The sequence below is a fragment of the Ambystoma mexicanum genome, chromosome 6p, assembly GCF_040938575.1.
Source record: "Ambystoma mexicanum isolate Mex_15411 chromosome 6p, UKY_AmexF1_1, whole genome shotgun sequence".
NCBI lineage: Eukaryota > Metazoa > Chordata > Amphibia > Caudata > Ambystomatidae > Ambystoma > Ambystoma mexicanum.
The window spans coordinates 1,475,407,854-1,475,427,898 of record NC_090935.1 but is presented as its reverse complement, the minus strand read 5'-3'; positions in this window follow the sequence as shown (position 1 = coordinate 1,475,427,898).

The window sequence follows — 20,045 nt, the reverse complement described above, 5'->3', positions numbered from 1 at the left end:
ATCTGTACCCTCAGCCACTCCTGCAGCCGCCTCCAAATCCCTCTGAGACCTTGTTGCACAAAACACCAGTGGGAGGCAAGATCTCTCAGCATCTGAAGGAATGGCGGGGCATTACCTCAGATGCTTGGGCACTGGAAACAGTAGCCCAAGGTTAACGTCTCCCCTTTCTGAAAAGGCCTCAGAATCATCCACCGGGAGCCAACTCCGTCAAAATTCCAGATCCGCTCCTGTTGCAGGAAATTTTAACCCTGCTAGAGAAAGGTGCCATAGAACTGGTACCTGTAGCGGAGAGGAACAGGGGTTGGTACGCCCCATATTTTCTCATTCCAAAAAAGGAGGGAGGACTGAGACCCATCTTGGACTTGAGAAACTTGAACAAGTTCCTCAGGAAGGACAAGTTCAAGATGGTGACTCTTTTTCAGATCCTTCAGGCTCTCCAACTCCAAGATTGGTTGGTATCATTGGACCTTCAGGATGCTTACTTTCATGTGCCAATCCATCCAAAGCACAGAAAGTACCTGAGGTTCGCGATTGGCAATTCTCAATATCAGTTTCGAGTTCTGCCATTCAGGTTGACCTCCGCCCCGAGGGTTTTCACCAAACTGTTGGCGGTTGTGGTAGTGAGTCTCAGAAGAGGAGGTATTCACATATATCCCTACCTGGATGACTGGTTGATCAGAGCAAGTTCTCCAGAACAAGCTCAGGAACATCTTTCGATCACCTGCCACTTCCTCCACAAATTGGGCTTCTCCCTTAATTTCAAGAAGTCCCACATGATACCATCCCAGAAGCTCCAGTTTATCGGAGCAGTCTTGAACACTTCCTCGGGAAAAGCCTCGCCTCCCGAAGTAAGAGCTCTCCACATCCAGCAGATGGTAACAAAATTCCAGAATGCCCAACGTCGACCGGCCTTCGATTTTCTCAGGTTGCTCGGCCTCATGGCATCCTGCATTTTCCTAGTACCAGAGGCCAGGTTGAGAATGAGATCCCTTTAATGGGCACTCAGAACTCAGTGGTCCCAGTTCTCAGGGAATATGTCGGATCTTCTGCAAGTCCCGAGCGCAGTTGCTCAGGATCTTCTAGGGTGGGCTTGCAACGACAACATTCTCAAGGGAGAGTCTTTTTGGCAACCATGGCCGGAGATAACAGTAGTGACAGACGCCTCACTCACAGCGTGGGGAGCACACATCAACGACCTGACTATCAGCGGTCGTTGGTCTCCATCGGAGTCCAAACTACACATCAACCTTTTGGAGCTGAGGGTAATCAGACTAGCACTGAAGGCCTTTCTGCCCTCTGTACAGGGAAAAAATGTCCTGATAATGACAGAAAACACAGTGGCCATGTACTACCTTAACAAAAGAGGAGGAGTAGGGTCACTACCACTGTGCAGAGAGGCGATGCAGCTATGGTTCTGGGCAATACGAGAAGGAATCTCTCTATCGGCAATTCACCTAGCCGGAGAGAAGAACACGGCGGCAGATGCTCTGTGCAGGCAGAGCACGGTCTCTCACGAGTGGGAGCTGGCTCAGGAAGTCCTTCTGGAGATCTTCGCCCTTTGGGGAACCCCTCAAGTGGATCTGTTTGCCACCGCGATCAACCGGAAGTGCGATCAGTACTGCTCAAGGGAATTTCCTCAAAGAGGAGCTCTGGGAGACGCATTCATAGTGGAGTGGAAGTTTCCACTGCTGTACGGGTTTCCCCCAGTCCCCGTAATTCCTCAAGTAATCAGGAGGTTGAGAAATTTCAGGAAAACCATGATCCTAATTGCCCTGGATTGGGCCAGGAGGACGTGGTACCTGGACCTTCTAGACATGTCCATCTGCCCTCCAATACGTCTTCCGCAAAGAAAGGATCTTCTCTCGCAAGAGGAAGGTCGGGTTCTCCATCCAGAGGTCAAGACAGTCAACCTTCACGCATGGTTTCTGAGAGGTTGAGATACAAGGATTGGGATCTTCCGGATGATGTAATGGAAGTCTTGCTTTCGGCCAGAAGGCCAGCAACAAAATATTTGTATCGATGTCGCTGGAACAGGTTTAGTAACTGGTGCAAAGATAAGGATGTGGACCCTTTTCAATGTGGCACTCCAGTAGTGCTCTCTCTTCTATTACATCTTGCTGATCTGGGGCTCCAGATAGGAACAATCAAAGGATACCTTGCTGTCCATTTTCAAGGGCACCTCGGAAGAGGTTTCATATTTCAAAATACCACTAATAATTCAATTCTTAAAAGGACTTACTAACGTGTACCCTCCAATACCTTTTCATGTCCCAACTTGGGACTTAAATTTAGTATTAAAATTCTTGACTTGCATACCTTTTGAGCCTCTGCACTCATGTCCATTGAGGCTTTTAACACTAAAAACTGTCCTTCTTGTGGCCCTATCATCAGCCCGCAGGGTTAGTGAACTTCAGGCTCTCTCATGCAAACCACCATATACTATTTTTTATAAGGATAAGGTAATCCTTAAAGTTAAACCTTCATTCTTACCAAAGGTAGTTTTGGACTTCCATTTGTCACAAAAAATAGTACTACCAACTTTATATCCTCCTCCTCATTTGGGCAAGCAAGAGGAGAGACTGCACAGACTAGATCCCAAGAGGGCTCTTAGTTTTTACATCTCAAGGATGTCTAAATTGAGACAAGATGACCAACTATTCGTGGGTTATACTGGTCATAAACTAGGCTTCTCTGTAACAAAAAGACCATATCCCGCTGGATCATTTTAGCCATAATGGAATGCTACAGATTAGCGGGAAAAGACCCACCAGATGGGCTTTGTGCCCATTCTACAAGGGGAATGGCTACTTCTGCGGCTCTAAAGAGGGGAGTCCCGGCAGCAGATATTTGTGCAGCTGCAACTTGGAAAACAATGCATACTTTGGTCAAGCATTACTGCTTGGATACTAACTCCTCCAATGAGGGATTATTTGCCAAGGCTGTTCTGCATTCTGTCCAGCAAAACTGAAACTAGTACTCCCGCCTCCAAAATTGCCACTGCTATGGGAGTCTATCATAAAATGAGGAATACGTGGGAGGACACAATCCATTCGAAGAACAAGTTACTTACCAACTGTAACGTTCTTTCGACTTGATGTTCCTCCCACGTATTCCTCATCGACCCTCCCATCCTACCCAACAGTACAGTTTACGTTTTCTTACACTTTCCTCTCACTAAGAATGTATCTGTCATGGGGCACGCCTGGGTGTTCCTCCTATATGTTTCATCGAAAAAACAGAACTGAAGCAACGGGCGCGGCTCGAGCTATTTATACCATCGGTGACGTCGACAGAATACGGAGTCCGTCGAGGGACAATCGACGCCACGACCTCGAGCACAGCGCTCTCTGCCGAGAGAATTTGTTTTTCCGAAACAGCGAAGCTGGGCCAACGAGTTATTATAAGATGAGGAATACGTGGGAGGAACATCCAGTCGAAAGAACGTTACAGTTGGTAAGTAAATTGTTCTTCTAATGGATCGTGTCCTCCCACGTATTTCTCATCTTTGATATGTTCAATATCCTGCTTGCAGCTTTGGAAACTTGCCAACAGCAGAGGGTGCTGTGCGTTGTTGACTTGTGGTTCCTCAGTGGCTTCTATCCCGCTCTCGGCTGTTCGTTAAAACTGGTATAAGTAGAACACATCGCGCCCATTCCATCAACTCCCTTTTTCCACACAGCAACCTTCAAAACGGTTTGTTTGCCTCAACGATTTATCTACTGTGTTATCGAGATCTTCGAGATGTTTACCCCGAAGACTGGGTTCAAGAGATGCCCGGATTGAGGGTTATAGATGTCCATCACGGATTCACACTGAATATGCTTCTGGTGTTTAGGGATAGGCCATAAGGTTGACGACTGTGGCTCATGCCAGTCAATGACCTTGAAGGCCTTGAAGCAGAGGAAGGGGAAACTCGCCCTAGGTATGCCCTTCTCTAAATCCCCTTCCACTACCCCATCAAAGATGAGGTCGTCGGACGATAGGAGCTCGAGGGAGGTTTCACCTCACAGAGCTAGATAGCGCAGCAAACATTCAAAGCGCTCTCGGTCAAGTTACCGGCACTCATCGTTATCGTCCTTGCATAAGAATTCTTTGAAGTGATGCCTTTGGTCCTGATCATCTTCTTCTGACTGCCCACCCAAAAGGAAACAGGTATGTTTTCTGAGTAAGCCAACTTCTAAGGCTGAATTGGAGGAATTCTGCCTCAAAATGTTAGTAGTGTTCACGAAGGTGGCATCATTCACCCCTTCCAGTGTCCCGAAAAAGGCTTCTGACCCCATTGCATCTCGTGATGCCAAAAGGGCATCATCAAAATCTTCTGCTCACGTGCCACCGAGCCTGGGCAGTAAGTCCTCGAACTTTCCTCGAAATGTGCAAAGTGATTTGACTCCTCGAGTCAAGTCAAAGCTATTATTTTAATGTTTCTTGTAAAGCGCAACATGCCTCGGTGCACGCACAAAACAAAGACAGACTAAAAAAACAAAGCCGGCTGGTTAGCAGGATCAGGAAAGAGGATAGGCTGGCAGAGAGGGGCAATATTTTATCCATTAGAAATGAAGAGGTGTGTTTTTAAAGCCTTTTTAAAATTTGAGCGGCATGATATTTTACTAATACTTTGCGGAATCCGCTTCCAGAGTGGGGAAGCACAAGCGTTGAAGCTTGTGCCTCCGAAGCTTCTGAGTTTGTGACATTGAATGGCAGGCTTGCTAGTACCACTTGAGCGTACGTTCCTAAATTCAGGGTCCTTTTGTATACGCATTCTGAGGTAATCCAGAGCCTTGGCTGAGATGCACTAGTGGGTGAGAGTGAGGACCTTGTTTGTAATACGATGACAGACCGGGAGCCAATTTAGGGATCTTCTAGCTTCAGAGATGTTTTCTCTATGGTTATTTCCAGAGACAGCTTCAACAGCCCTGTTCTATGCAACCTGGAGTGTTCTAATGTTACTTTTGGTAGTACCGATCACCAAGCTATTGCAGTAGTTGAGACGGGTATTCACAACAGCAGACGCAATAGATGCAAGGTTCACAGTGTTGGGGGGGCTCTCACCATTCACACCCGGCCATACGCAGTAAAGAGACAGAGCCACTTGGACTGTGAACCTCCTTTATTCACGTCTACATCCGAACTGCCCCTCTTCCCTTGTCCCCTCCCTTTCTGCTCTCTTCCCGCTTCCCCGCATGTGTGTTCTTAAAGGGGCTGTGTCCCTATTAATCACATACAACACCTCCCCCGTGATTAACATGACAGTCCGGTTACATTTGTTCGATGAGTCTCACTGGTTTCTTTATTGTTCTGAGAGGCCTCCCTGGGGATTTCCTAGTTTCACCAGTCGTTTCCACTGGGGGTTCTGTTTCGTCTTCCCTGCTGAGACTTTCAGCCGCTATCTCTTGTGTCTCTGGCTCTTGGGGGTCATTACGACCTAGGCCTTAACCATGGCGCTACTAGCGCCATGGTTGACGCCGGAATCCGCCATGGTGAATGGGGGAATTACCGCCCCATTCCAAGGTTGGCGGGCGGCAATTCCCCATTCACCATTGGCCCTATAGGGCTCAATGGGAATGGGGAAGGCGGTAATTACGATACTGCAAATTGCGGTACCGTAATTACCTCCAAGGTCCCTTTGCGGGTCCCTTCCTGAACGGCTGGTGAAACCAGCCGTTATGGTAGGGACCCGCAAAGGGACCTCGTAATTGGGCGGTAAGGGATTACCGGTACCCTTACCGGTACCGGTAATCCCTTACACCATAGTCTCTTAAAGAATTAGGAGTTTTGGGTGATGTCCCCTGGTTCTCCGGTCGCCGTGATCATGGGTCCTTTGATGGCTGTGATGACTCGAGGCTCTGGGCTGTAGCGTGTGTCTGTCTTCTTGCGTTGAGTTTGTCGGACTAGGACAGTTTGTCCTACCTCTAGTTGGTGTTCCTTCGCTCTCCTCCTTTTGTCGGCCCACTGTTTGGCTTTTCTCTTCTTTTCGGCATCTCGTTCTCTGATGGTCGTATCTTCTTCTGGTGTGTAGTCTTCTCACCGGGGAATGCGTGTTCGGGGTTGGTATCTCACCATGAGTTTGGCTGGCGGCTTTCCCGTCGCGTCATGCTGAGTGTTTCGGTAGCTTCTGAGCATACTGCAGATGGCTTACGTGTGGGGTGTCTGCTCTCCTACAGCTTTCTGTCTGGTCAATTTGATGGTGGCCATGAACCGTTCCACCATCCCGTTGCCTTGGGGCCAGAGTGGTGTAATCTTCTGGTGGTGGAATCCTAAGTGGTCTGCGAACCTCGCAAATTCTCGTCCTCGGAATGGGGACCCGTTATCTATCTTGACAATGTTTGGGATGCCCCACTCACTGAAAAGTTCATCTACGATGGGTGCTGTTTCCGTGAATGATGTCGAGGGTATTTGCTTGATGAATGGGAACCTTGAGTATTCATCTATTATCACTAGCAGGTACCCCCCTTCTTCCAGGGGTCCGTAGAAGTCCATCGCAACTTTTTGCCAAGGTCTTGTTGGAAGTGTGGTCAGTTGGAGAGGGTTCGGGTTTGGCCCCTTTTCTGCAAGTTGACAGGGTCTACAGTGCATCAGCATGTCTTCAACTATCACGTCCATGTAGGGAAACCAGACGTAGTTTCTGAGAATTCGTTTTGTGTTGTCAATCCCCCTGTGACCCTCATGGGCTAGTGTTACCAGGGTCTTCGTTAGGTCTCTCGGGGCTACTAGTCTGTGTCCGCGAAGTAATATGCCTTGGTCTGTGGCTATTAGTTCTTCGTGCACTTTGGCTAGCCGATCGAGCTCTTTCTTGTCTGCTTCCTCCCCTCCATTACCTCTTTTTTGGCGCTCTCGCCATTCGTTGGAGCGGGTGAGGGAGACGGCGGCTTTGATTGTTGGGTCGGCCTTGCTTCTTTCCTCATATGTGGCGGTTGAGATTGTCGGTGGCATGGCATTCGAGGACAGGTAGGAGATGTAGTCAGCGGCCTCATGAGCCAGGGTGTCATCCTTGTTTATTGTGGGGTGCCTGGACAGATAGTCCGCCGGGTTGGCTTTACCCCCGTGTTTGTGGATGATCACGTAGTCATATTCTTGTAGTCTTATTCCCGAGCATTCTATTTGGGGAGGCATTATGGTTTTGGGGTTGCCAAATATTGAGAGGAGTGCCTGATGGTCTGTTACGAGGGTGAATTTCCGGCCGATGATAAAGTGCTGATATTTCTCGCAGGCCCATACCGCGGCTAGGCTTTCCCTCTCCGCTTGTAAGTAGGCCCTTTCCATGTGTGATAGAGCGCGTCTGGCGTATGCCACCACTGCCTGCCGGGCGTTGTCCTTGGCGTCGGTCTGGGCGAGGATGACTCCAAGTCCAACTGGACTGGCATCTACCGTAAAGATGGTGTGCCACTCTGGATGAAAGTATGCCAGCTGACGGTTGTTTGTGAGGCTTTCTTTTATGGTCATCAGCGCTGCTTGGCAGGGTGCATCCCAGACAAAAGGTTGGTCCTTCTTTAGGAGGGTACGGAGTGGGTCAGTGATTGTGGCATAGTTCGGGAGGTAGCGTGGACAATAGCCTGCCATACCTAAGAAGGAGCGCAGTTCCGCCGCTGTCGTGGGGGCTTGGAGGTCGGTAATGGCCTTTATCTTGTCCGGGTCGGCTGTTATTCCTTTGTTGGAGAATATGTGCCCGAAGAACTTGAGGCTGGTCTTGTTGATGTCACATTTGAGTTCATTTAGTGTCAATCCTGCTTCTTGTAGAGTCTTGCAAACAGTTAATAGGGCGTTGTCGTGTTGTTCTTGATCCTTGCCAAAGATCAGAATATCATCACTGTAGTTTAGGGCATTAATTTCCGATGCTATCAGGCATCTGATTGTCTCCTGAAAAATCTCCACGGCAGATGATATACCAAAATCTAGCCTCTTGTATCTAAATAGTCTGTCATGGGTTGCGAATGTGGTGATGGGTCTTGAATCTGGATCCAGGACGAGCTGGTGGAAGCCCTGATTGAGGTCTAGTTTTGAGAAGTACCTCGCTTGATTTAACCTGATAAGCATGTCTTCCAGGCTTGGGCCTGGGTGCCTCTCCCTCTGGATGGCAGTATTTGGGATGCGCATATCGACACATATGCGGAGGCGCCCGTTGTCTTTGGGCACTATCACTATTGGGGATACCCATGGTGTTGGTCCTTCTGCCTTCTCTATGATATCGTTGAGGAGGAGGAGCTGGATCTCCTTTGACACTTGTTCCTGAAGGTGGAAGCCCACTTTGCAGGGGTGCTGTGGCACCGGCGTGACGTGGTTGATGTGTAGTTTGATGGGTGAGTTCTTAAGCATTCCCACTCCCTCAAATAGTTGGGGAATTGATGTTTGAGGTCTCTTTTTGCGAGGGGTCGGCCTGTTATTGCCATGATGGTTTCCTATGTTGAGGGTGTCCCCTTATTATTTCCGATCGGTCATAATGTAGGTCAATCAGTGCCAGGGCACTGGCCATTCAATAGCTGAGGAGACAGCGACCTATGGATGGGCTCTTAATGACGTGGATCGTGGATGTCACTGTGAGATTGCGGTGAGTGAGGTCACATTGAAATTGTCCCCTTGATGTCATAGGTAGAGCTGCTCCCCATTGGAAGATGTGTGTTCTGGATTCTCGAATGGGGTACAGAGGGGCAATGTCACAGTACAGGTCTTCATTCATGATGTTTACCGTCGCTCCCGTGTCGACCACAAACTTGTTCCGGGTGTTCTCCATTTGTACCGTCACTTTGGGAGCTGAGGCATCTTCAACGTCGACGCTGAGGAGTCAGACGTATTCCCTATCGTAGCCATCTTGCAGGTAGTAATTTTGTCTGTCTTCTCCCCGGCTGATGTCTCGGTGGGGAGTTAGTGTATGGGTCTATGTCCTGTTCATGAGGTGACAGGGGGTCCCTCGTGTATGTCGCTCGGTGTTCCGGTGTTTGCATTGGTTCTCGTTGGCGAATGTCATACAGTTCATGATCTCTCCTGTCAGGTTCAATCTGGAGACCTTCTAGTGCCCTCACGGTGTTCGGGCGTTGATAGGAGTTCACGGGGTATGTTGCATTTCTTTCAACGGGGCGTTGTTGTTGTTCCATGTGTGTCTCTGCTGCGCAGCTAGCAGTTCGTTGGCGGGTTGAGTTTCCCTCGGGGAGCTGTTCCTTGCACATCACTTGGAAGTGGTTTTCCATTCTGCATCTTAGGCAGCACTGGCCGATGGCGGGGCATGGTCCTCTGTGTGGGTATTCGAACCCACAGCAGTAGCATTGGCGGTCACCCTGGGTCCGTTGAGCCGAATATCTGGGAGTCGTTCTGTTTTGTGAGGTCGGGTATCGGGTGTAGGGGCTCATTGCTGCGATGATGTCTCCTTTTTTGGGTTTTCAATAGCAGCGGCTTGGACATGTACTCTTTCGTATACTCTGGCCAAATCCAAGACTTCTTTTAGGGAGAGCGGCTTTTTTAGGAGGTGTTTCCTAAACATGGACGATATGCACCCTTCTATTATGCATAGCCTTATTGCTTCGTCATCATTAAAATTAGCAAAGTCGCATTTAGTTATCTTTCTTTGCAGGTGGATGACAAATTCTCCAATGGATTCATGAGGTAGTTGGCCACATTGATTGAAAGTGTATCGCTCATAGTCACGGTTGGGTGAAATGACAAGTTTCTCATTGATGGCTTCTAGGAGTTTCGGATACGTGGTATGATCCTGTGGGGGAATCGTTTTTGATTTCTCTCCCTGCCACGTTGGCGAAAATGCTGAGTATGTTGGGTGGTTCTTGTGTGCCAATGGCACCTACGAAGTCCTCGAATTCTTCTACCCACTCTTCCCATCGCTGACCCTGGTCGTGAAGTGGGTTCAGTGTGAACGGCGCAGGTCTTCTCATTAAGCTGGCGTGAGAGGAGGGTGCTCCTGGTAGTGGTGGCTGAGCATTGGCGTCTGCTGCATCTGGAGCGGACGTGATGGCGCCTCTTTGTGTACTTCAGTTGCTTAGGTGTCACCTGGGCACCGGTCTTGACCGTGTCCTGGGCCACTTGTGTCACTTGTTTCATGTGCCAGTATAGGTCTTTTCCTTGTAGGTAGCTTCTACCTGCTGGTTTGGTGGGGTAGGGCCAGCCGTGTGATCTTTGTTGGCTTTTATTGTGTTAATGTGTTGCTGTTGGGCCCTAGGGTTTGGCCTTTGTTTGCACTGTCCCATTTGTGCTTTTTAAAATATATATATTTTATTTTGGAGTGTCACTGAGCGGGAGACGCGGGGTTAATGCTGTTAGGCCATGCGTTTTAGCTGTACTTTAATCTTTCTCGAATGTCACTCTGTGGGAGACACAAGGTTTCCCCTGTTCGTGGATCGTATCCTTCCCGACCCCCGTCAGAGCTCCTTACTTGGTGGGGGCTGCAGCAGTCCGTCGTTTCCTCTCTTCTTCCGCTGCTGGCGGGATGAAGTGGCCGAGCAGCCAGGCCTGCTGCGCTGTCACGGATGCCGCAGGCGCAGTCTTCTCCTTTTCTGTTTGGCGGCTCCGCAGCCGCTGGTCCTTCCCTCTCGGGGTGCACGGGCTTCCTGGTCGATGCCGGGCACACAGGCCTACGGGGTCATTCCCTCCGTGCTGCTGCCGCTCGTGCCCGCTCTGATGTGCAGGCACGCAGGCCCTCGGCAATTGCAGGGCACATGGACCTCTGCTCAATTGCAACGCACACGGGCCACTTCTCGATTGTAGGGCACACGGGCCTCTACACCATTGCAGGGCACACAGGCCCACTTTGACAGCTGGGCACACGGGCCCCCTGAGATGATGATGGGCACACGGGCCCCCTGGGATGCGTCAGCTACGCAGGCCCTCCCACACGGGCCTCTTCTCTCCTGCAGGGCACCCAGGCCCACCTGAACTGCTGGGCGCACAGGCCCTCCTGAACTGCTGGGCGCACGGGCCCTCCCGAGCTGCTGGGCTCACGGCCCTCCACTGCTGCCGTCACACGAAGGTTCGTGTCGGCCTCGTCGCCAGTTGTTGGGGGGGCTCTCACCATTCACACACGGCCATACGAAGTAAAGAGACAGAGCCACTTGGACTGTGAACCTCCTTTATTCACGTCTACATCCGAACTGCCCCTCTTCCCTTGTTCCCTCCCTTTCCACCCTCTTCCCGCTTCCCCGCATGTGTGTTCTTAAAGGGGCTGTGTCCCTATTAATCACGTACAACACACAGTGGTAAGGTAGGGTTTAATCTGACGTAAGAGTTTACTTATGTAGGTGCGGGATGCCTTCACCTGTAAGACTTGCTTCTGCATGTTAAGCCGGAATCCAGAAGAACTGTGAGAGTCTTAACTTGCGGACTGATTTGAATGGAGCAGTTTGCAATTCTAAGATGGCTGTATCTGATGTCCAACCTTTTAACTGATTGCCAGAGCCAATTAGCATCAACTTGTTTTATTCGATTTTTAAGGCGAAAGAATTTACGGCCATCCATCTTTGGATAAGGTCGTAGACATCATTCACCTTGACTGTGTCAAGGTCATAATTGCCAGAGAGCTCAAACACAATCTGCGTATCATCAGCGTAATTTGTCTATTTTATGTCTGTACCATCCAGCAAGCCAAACAGAGGACGTATATAGATGTTAAATAGAGTAGGCGAGAGGCATGCGCCTTCTTATGCGTTTTCCTGTTCTGTTCCATGGAAGGAGTCGATGTTGGGTTCTTCGACGCCGAAGCCATCGATATCGAAGCTATCGACATCCTCAACTGATTTTCCAAAGGTTTTTAAGCCCTTAGCAAAGAAGGGCTTTTTCAAGTCGATGAGCTCCATTTATGAAGAGGAGGAGTTGGAGGAGGAGAGAAGTCCTCTGTTTGGATTGGAATATGGCACTCCAAATGCTCCTTAAGAGCTGATCTGTGAAGAGTCAAGGTTAAGAGACCTAGGGGACACCTTGAAGGATACACCTCCAGAATTGGAGTTTGCCACGCCAGATGTGGCTGTGTATGCTGATGCCTCATATAGGTCAGCCATGGCCCAGGTTACTGAGAATTTAGGATGGAGCATGCCTGTGGCTGAATATGTGAAGGATGATTTTACCGACATCCTTGATAAGGGTCCTCCCAAGGATCCCATTCTGCCTATCCATAGAGCATTGAAGAGCAGATTTGTGAAGAACTGAAAAAAGCCTAATACTACACCAGCAATAAGTAAGCATTTGGCCAGGAAGTACATGCCTTCTGCGATATTCAGAATTCCTGTCGAGACATCCAACTCTGGAAAGTCTTGTTGTTCAAGCAGCCACATCAACCTCAAAGGCTGTTGCCTATGTCACAATCCCTCCAGATAGGGATGACAAGAGGTTTGACGCCCTGCGAAAAAGGGTGTTCTCGGCGGGTAGCATAGGGCTAAAGGCAGTTATTTCTACTTGTACCTTAGCAAAATGTTCACACACTGTGTGGGATGTTGTACAATGGCCACAGAGCACATTCCCGAGAGTGAAGAAAGGGAAAGCTTCCTCAACATTGTGTAGGATGGCAAGGATGCTATGTGCCAGTCTCTGTGATCTGGTTTAGATACTTCAGATCGCATTAGTTGTGCGATGGCGGCAATCACTGACACCAGAAGGTTTGGGTGGCCACACAGGTCAGGTGGATATACCCTTCGATGGCTCTCAACTGTTCGGTTCTAAGGTCGATGATCATTTAAAAAAATTGCAAACTTCCAAAGCAGCTGCAAAATCGTTGGGTGCAGCGATTTGCAAACCACAGCAAACCCATTTGGCCTCTCAGATTTGGAAGGGTCGGTCCTTTTGATTCTATTCTTCGGTTGGAACAGCGAGGGGACAATTCTCTCAAAGGGGACAGAGGAGACTACCTTGTGGTTCACGAGGATGTGGGGGTAGAGCTACCCAAACAACCTCTGACTCGTTGCCTTCCCCAGCAGCTGCACAGCAAAACCTCTTTGAGGCTTTAGTGCACAGAACTGTGGTGGGAGGCAGACGACACAGCATTTGGAAGAATGGTAAAGCATTACTTCAGATGCTTGGCCCTGAAAACAGTAGCCCATGGTTAATGTCTCCTATTCTTGCAAAGGCCTCCAGATTTTCTGCCAAGCAGCCACTCTTTGATGGATCCAGACCCGCTCCTATTCCAGGAGGTTCTCACCCTGTGAGATAAAGGTACAATAGAATAGGTACCTGCAGCGGAAAGGCATCAAGGATGGTACTCCCATTACTTCCAAATTCCCAGAAAGGACAAAGGCTGTGATCCATCTTGGACTTGAGAGGCTTGAACAAGTTTCTCAGGAAGGACAAATTCAAGATGGTCACTCTTTTGCAGATCCTCCAGGCCCTCAGCTCCAGGATTGGATGGTGCCACCCGATCTTCAGGATGCTTACTTCCATGTGCCCATACATTGCAAGCACAGGGAGTACCTGCAGTTTGACATTGGCAGTTCTCATTTTCAATTTCAAGTTCTGCCAATCGGCCCAGCTCCGCCAGAGGGTCTTTACCAGATTGATGGTGGTAGTAGTGGCAAGTCTAAGGAGGGGAGGGATTCACATCTACCCTTAACTAGATGATTGGCTGATCAGGGCTTGTTCTCCGGAACAAGTTCTGGAACATCTCTGCATCACCTGCCAATCCCTCCACAATCTGGACTTCTCTCTCACTTTCAAGAAGTCCCACATGATACCTTCCCAAATGCTTCAATTTATTGTAGCTGTCCTGGATGCTTCCCCAGGGAAAGCTTCACCACCCGCGGTGAGGGCTCAACATATATCTGCTGATGGTCATAAAGTTTCAGAATGCCCAACAATGATTTGCCTTCGATTTTTTGAGGTTGCTTGGTCTCATGGCATCCTGCATTTTCCTGGTACCAGAGGCTCATCTGAGAATGAGATCCCTTCAGTGGGCCCTTAGATCCCAGTGATCACAATTCTCCAGCAGGATGACGGACCTTCTTGAGGTCCCGAACAAGGTTGCACAGGATTTCCTGTGGTGGGCCTGTACTGTGAATGTGATTAAGGTAGAACCATTTTGGCAACCATGGCCAGAGATAACAGTAGTTACGGACGCCTCCCACACAGGTTGCGGAGCTCATGAAAATGATCTAACAATAAGTGGCCGTTGATCTCCATCGGAGTCCAAACTTCACATACACCTTTTAGAGCTAAGGGCAATCCGACTGGCACTGATGGCCTTTCTGCCCTTTCTGCGGGGGAACGTCCTGATAATGAGAGAAAATACAGTGGCCATGCATTACCTCAACAAGAGAGGAGGAGTAGGGTCAGTACCACTGTGCAGAGAGGTAATGCAGCTCTGGTTTTGGGCACTGCAAGAAGGAATCTCACTATTATTCACCTAGCCGGAGAAGAGAACACAGTGGCAGATGCTCTGAGCAGGCAGAGCACAGTCTCTCAGAAGGGGGAGTTGGCTCAGGAAGTCCTTAATGAGATCTTCGCCCTTTGGGGAATCCCTCAAGTGGATCAGTTCACGTCCAGTATAAACAGGAAGTGCAACCTGTTCTGCTCCAGGGAATTTCCTAAGAGATGAGCTCTGGGGGATGCGTTTGTGATGAATTGGGACTTTCCGCTCCTGTACACTTTCCCTCCAGTCCCGTCATTCCACATGTTATCAGGAGGTTGACGAAGTTCGGGAAATCCATGATACTGATTGCTCTGGATTGTGCCAGGAGGATGTGGTACCCAGACCTTCTAGACCTGTCCATCTGCCCTCACATTCATCTTCCTCAAAGAGCAAACCTGCTCACTCAGGAAGGAGGTCACGTTCTCCACCCAGAAATAAGAACTCCAAACCTTCACGCCTGATTTCTCAGAGGATGAGATACAGAAACTGGGATCTCCCGGAAAACATAATTAAGAGGGGTGTCATTTTTGGCAAGAAGGCCTGCTACTAAAACTCTATATCGCTGCAGTTGGAACAAGTTTTGCAGCTGGTGTAGTGACGAGAACATAGACACTTCTACCTGTGACACACCATCGGTGTTATCATTCTTGTTGTATGTATCCAAAGCTATCTGGCAGCGCTTTCCATTTCCAAGCGCTCGCCTGAACAAGGCTCTTATTTTAAACTTCCTATTGTTATCTAGTTCCTGAATTGACTGACGAACATTTTACCACCAGTTCCTTTTATTGTTTCCGGTTTGGGGCCTTAATTTATTGTTAAACCTCTGGACGGGAGCTCCTTTTGAGCCTCTTCATTTGTGTCCTCTTAGGATATTGACTTTGAAGACTGTCTTTCTGATAGCAATCACCTCGGCTCGCAGGGTGACTGAGCTTCAAGCCTTGTCTTCCAAGACACCATTAACTGCTTTCTATAAGGATAACATTATTTTGAGGTTTCGCCCTTCATTTCTGCCGAAGTTGGTGTCCGAGTCTCACTTGGCGCAAAAATTGGTCTGCCATGTTTTTATCCACCTCTGCATCCTTCCAGGGATGAAGAGAGGCTTCATCGATTGGATCCCAAAACACTGCAGAGCTTTTACATTAGCAGAATTGCTATGGTTAGGTAAAATGACCACCTCTTTGTGGGCTATGCAGATCATAGACTGGGACAGACTGTTACTAAACAGACCTTGCCTCGATTGATTGTGTTGTGTATTACTGAATGTTACACTCTGGCTGGCAAAGAGGTCCCTGATGGTCTGAGAGCTCATTCCACAAGAGGAGTAGCTACTGCTTCGGCTTTACAAAGAGGGGTGCCAGAGCAGGACATTTGCAGTGCTGCAACCTGATCTTCACTGAACATCTTTAAAAGGCATTTTTGCCTTGATTCTGTATCAGGTGAGGAGGCTAAATTTGGCATAGCTGTTCTCCACAGCATACATCAAAAGTACATTCTTTTTTTACCACCTCCAGTTACAAACTGCTATGGGAGTCCATCAAAGATGAGTAATACGTTGGAGGACATCCTTCATTAGAAGAACAAATTACTTACCCCTGGTAATGTTCTTTCTGCTGGATTCTCCTCCCAGATATTCCTCATCGCCCTCCCAACCTACCCCTCTATCTGTGAGCGAATGTCTGTTATTTACACTTTCAACATCCAAGCTTCTTTAACCTTCGAGACGGCTGTTCTGAAAGGGGGGAAAACATGAACTAAGATCAGGATTGAAGCCGTTGAGGGATCACAAGTCGACAGCGCACAGCACCCTCTGATGTTGAAAACATTCTGAAGCTGCAAGCAGGGTATGGGATATTTCAAAGATGAGGAATATGCGCGAGGAACATCCAGTAGAAGCAACATTATCAGAGGTAAGTAAAATGACTTACCCCTGATAATGTTCTTTGTCAACAGTGTCTCAACAAATTTTCTCCATTGTGCTATTTCCTTGTCCTACTCTCTCTCTTCCTTTTCCATTTATTATCGCGAGTTCTCCTTCCTCATCCCTCTTCCTTCACATTGTCCCTTTTTCTTCAGATAGTCTTCTTTATCGTATTTCCTCTTCCCAGTCACTATTCCTTATGTTACCCCCTGTATGGTTTCCTTGTTTTGTCTCTCATTCAAGCCCCTCTTCCTAGTCCATCTGTCTCATCGCAGTCCCTATCCCTAATCTCTTTGCTCTTCCTTGCTCCTCATCCTCTTCCTAGTCCCTCATCCCTCACCGTAATCTCTCTTCCTCATCCTAGTCCCTCATCCTAGTCCCTCTTCCTCATCCTAGGAAATCTTTCTCCTCTTCATCATCATCCTTGTCCTAGGTCCTCACCTTAGTACCTCTTTCTCTTTGTCATCCCTTGTCCTATTCCCACTCTGTCTTCATCATCCTAATGCCTATTTCCCAGTCCCTGTTCCTCTTCCAAATCCCTGGTTTGAGTTCCTCAGTATTGTCCTAGTACTTGGTCCATCATCCCCATCCTAGCCTTTGTTCCTCTTCCTGGTCCTTGTGCCCCGCTCTAATCCCTTTTCCTCATCCTACTCATTCTTCCTTGTTTCTTATCCTCTTCCTACTCCCTAATCCCAATCTCCCTTTATCACCCCTCTTCCTTGTATCACTCCCACATCCTCGTCCCTCTTCCTCTTTCTAGTAAATTGTCCTAGTCCCTGTTTGTCTTCTTTGTCAGCCTGTCTTCCTTTCCTATTCCCTCTTCCTCATAGCTCTTCTTCACCCTAGTCCCTCATCCTAGTACCTCTTCCTCATCCTAGTAACTCTCTCTCCTCCTCATCCTCCCTCAGGCCCTTCATCCTCATCCTAATCCCTTTTACCTCATCCCTTATCCTAGTCCTGCTTACTGATTCTCATCCTAGTCCATATTCCTGATCCCTGTTCCTCTTCCCAGTCCCTCATCCTAGTCCCCCATCCTCCTCGTAATCGCTGGTCCATCATCCTCGCCTCTCTGCCTCTTCCTCAAACTGGTCCCTATGCCTCATCCTAGTCCTCTCCTATCACCCTCATTCAAATGCTTCAGACCTGTCCCTCTTCCTCATTCCAATTTGTTTTCATCTTTTAGTCCAACTTGCTTTTTCCTCTTCCTCGTCCAAGTCCATGATCCTGTCCTTCTTCCTTGTCCCTCTTCTGCATCCTAGCCCCTCTTCACTTTTCGAGTCCCTCATTCTAATCCCTCTTCCTCTTCTTTGTCATTAGTGAATCTTCTTATCTAATTCTGTCTTCCTCATCCCATTGCTTCTTCCGCACCCTACACCCTGTTACTCGTCATAGTACCACTCTCTAATTCCTAATTTTCCTCTCTACCTCTTCCTCATCCATTTCCGTTGTTCTAGTCCATGTTTCTTGTATTTGTCCCTCTCCCTCACCCCTCTTCGCCATACTAGTATAGAATTTGCATTCCCCTTCCTCATTGTAGTCTGTCTCCCTACTCCCTGCCTCAAGTCCCTGTCTCGCATCAGTGTCTCTCCTTCATGTTCCTCCTTATAGACCCTCTTCCTCAACCTACTCCCTCTCATCTATGTCGTCCTAGTTCCTCTCCCTTTTCTCTTTTCCTTGTGCTAGACCTGCAACCATTTTCCTCTTCCTCATCAAAGTCCCCCATTTAAGTATTTCTTTTTTGTTCTAGTTCCTATTCCTTCTTAGCACTGTCCAGTCCTGTTTCTCACCAAATCTGTTTTCCACTTTACAGGGACTGGGGAGATTGGGTGCTAGATGGAAAGAGCAGGTTGTCAGGACCACCTTCTCCTCCAATGCCAGAGGGGTCCTTGTGTGGGTTAGGGAATCTTTTGGCCTTAAGATCAGGCAAAAGCTGGTGGATGCAAAAGGGAGGTTTGCAGGCATTGTGGGACCTATTCGGGCATACTATAATGTTGTTGGGTACATATGCAACCAATTTGGAACATGCTGCATTTTTCTAATAGAAGCAGGATCTGATAATTAAACATCGAGATGTCTGTGTGGTGTGGATGGGGGATTTTAATTGTGTGCTTAATAATGACCTGCACACTAGAAGTATGAAAGTACAAACCTTGGAGGAAGCATCCAAGACACTGTTTAGAATAATGAAAGGTTACAGTGGGTCTAAGCTTGCTGATTGGCCGAGGGATGTGGGGAAATGTGTCAGAGTGGAAATGAATGTGGCCGATACCCAGGGGGTGTCCGGGGATGGGGCTATTCTGGACAGTGTATGGCATGCTGCAGACTCGTTCGGACTTGAGACCTCGATAGATCATGTGATTAATGACTTAGGGAGGAAAGGCATGAGGGTAGTTGTTTTGAAAATTGTTCATACTGGCTTGCGGAAGACGTGTAGTTGGAAGATTCCGGGAGGGCGGGTATGTTCCCTGTGATCCGCGACATCACTATTGAAGTATTGGGCTACTTACAGTGGTTGGAAGAGGTCCAGAGGGGAGCGGTTCACCACATCAATAGTAGTGCTCTGCGCTGATTTGATGTAATGTCAGGTCAGGAGTCTGACCAGATGGGATACCCAACCAGACAGATGGGATGAGGGGAAAAAGGGGCTATGTGGCCACTAAACATTGCATGTGTTTGTGGAAAACCCATTGTGTCTGCACTGTGATGTCTTTCACTCTGAAAGTTGAAATGGGAGATGGTGCAATTGGGACATGTACTGTGTTAAAACCCCTAATAAAAAGATGTTACTAAAGAAAAGTCTGTCTTTCACATCCTGGTTCCTTGTCCTTGTCCTGTGCCTTAGTCCCAAATCCTAGTCCCTCTTCCTAGCTCTAGTCCATCTTCCTCACCCCTCGTCCATAAACCTATTCCATCATTCCCTTCCTATGAAATTTCATGGGAACCATCCATCAAAGACAAACCTAAGAACCATTGGAAAAACAACACTTGATTGTAAATTAATTAAATAAAATACTTTGGGGAAAGAGGCCAAACCTCTTAATATAACAACATACTTAGAAGGCCTTCTCATTAATAATACAATCTGAAAATAAAGAAACTGATGTCTCATACTGTGAAGGTTCAGATCCTTCCTGTGAAAATTCTAAATCTTTTGGAAATTATCATTCTTTAGATATGGAATGTTGTATCTGTTGGAGTCCAAGACATCTTATACATCATTGTCCATCCCATCTTCTAGAAAGTGCCAAAGGGCCAGAAGAGCCACAAACATTTGATGTTGGTCTTTCCTGCGAAAGCACTATATCTTTTCATTCCAAAGAAGTAACCTCTATAGTGAAATCTAGTGTTATGGTGATAAAATCTGTTATGGTGATAAAAATCTAATTTGGGGATAGAAATCTGTACCGAATCCCAGTTGTATTTTGAGGGAAAACTATCTCAGCCCAATAAAATACGGGAAGTAAGGAATGTGCCATAAAAATCGATTTACTTCCTCAGGGGTGGAAACCTGCAGGACAAAAGACCACAGGGTGCATTCATGGCCATACAAAAGGGCACCTACAAACCTAAATCATTTTTTACCATTTTAGGAAAGGAAATACATTTATTAGTGGCTGTGATAAATAACCTACCAACCCAGCTGGTTTTGGGGAATGAAGTTCCACAGTTTAACCAGTGGATTTCCAAGGCAGCCCAAATAGGACTTAAAATGCCCAAAGGCCATGTCATTACAAGCTTACTCAATGAGACTCCAGCTAATTGTCAAAGGAAAGGAACCTCAATTAAGGCTACATGTGTACA